Source organism: Atractosteus spatula, chromosome 19 (genome assembly GCF_055471065.1).
Source record: "Atractosteus spatula isolate fAtrSpa1 chromosome 19, fAtrSpa1.hap1, whole genome shotgun sequence".
Classification (NCBI taxonomy): Eukaryota; Metazoa; Chordata; class Actinopteri; order Semionotiformes; family Lepisosteidae; genus Atractosteus; species Atractosteus spatula.
This window is the reverse complement of record NC_142724.1, coordinates 12,415,559-12,416,960: the sequence shown is the minus strand read 5'-3', so window position 1 is coordinate 12,416,960 and position 1,402 is coordinate 12,415,559.

Sequence of the window (1,402 nt, the reverse complement as noted above, 5' to 3'; positions counted from 1 at the left end):
CAAGATTAACTACTTCCAAGACAGATGTGTAATAAATTAACTCCTCCACTGGACGAGTTGAACATAAGCGAGGCCAGCCCACTTGAGTGGTAACAAACTGCTGTCAGTAAGTCATATTGAAACTAGTGACCGCGTGCTGCAATGTTTTTCCGGGCGACTGCTTGTGGTTTTGAGCTCACCACCCTCTGCTTCTGTAGGTATCACCGTCTCTTCCATCTTCTTTTGCCAGCTACAGTATTTATGAATATTCCTAAAGATCAAATAAATGTAGCATAAAATCAACGCATAAAGTTTTAAACCAAGAGCTTAACTTTGTGGAGATACAGTAAGCCAGGACACCCGTATTTTCCTGTTTTGCGCTGCACTTAAATGGACAGGCGTTATGAACCCAAAGCATACTCAGCGTTTACCTATTATTCTTTAAAATGCAGCAATTTAGAAAATGAGTAATTAAAATGTGATGTTTGGCGGTTTCCTATGACTAAAAGTGCCTGTCGAAGTGAAAAGCGTTGTATTTGGCAGTACTGTATGTATCTACTGAATTATTATACTGTATGTCCATAACAGACTGATAGGTGAATAATGTAAAATAAGCAAGTTACAAAGATGTTACTTCATTGGTTTCATAGACACAGTCCAGCCAACTGTGCTACAAGACCTTACCTTCCCAGCAACTGCAAATAGAGTGCACTGTCGTAATGTCTTATTACGGCAGGATGCTTTTAATTGCGTTAATAAAACAAATCCAGGTGCTGCCAGTTTTTGAACAAGGTAATACACAAGGATCGATAACTAGATCGATATCTATAGCAGGCGTGCGCTGTACAGTATATTGGCCAATGCTGAAGTCAGTCCCGTACAACAGGTGAAACTGATAAACACAGATGAGTGGTAATGCTTAGTTATAACGATCCCCCAATTCTTCTACCCGGTCTGTTATCATCCTACATAAAAGAGCTGTGAAGGCAGAATGCTAAAATGAATACATGTCATGAAACCTCAAGTTACGGGTTTTGAGTAACGAGTTTGAAAACTGCAGATAATTGACTGTGGCCATCCTTTTGTAATTTGCACTATGAATGTATTTATATAATGGCACCAACATGGAAAGACAAAACAATTATTTTATTTATTTATTATTTAACCACCCCCAACACACACATATAAAAGCAGAAATGATCCAGCTATACTAGATTTTTTTTATTAGGTCTTGTTTTGTTTTTCCTGAGAACGTGCAGTGAGGAAATGCTAGAGAGAAGTGGAGTAAGTTCTCTTACACATGATAATTAGTCAGTCTGGTCTAGAGCACGTTCTGTGAACCCCATAATTTCACAGAATACTAAACAGTAATAAACAATCAGCCCATTGCAACATTTTTGTGCCGCTTTTTTTCACACTAATC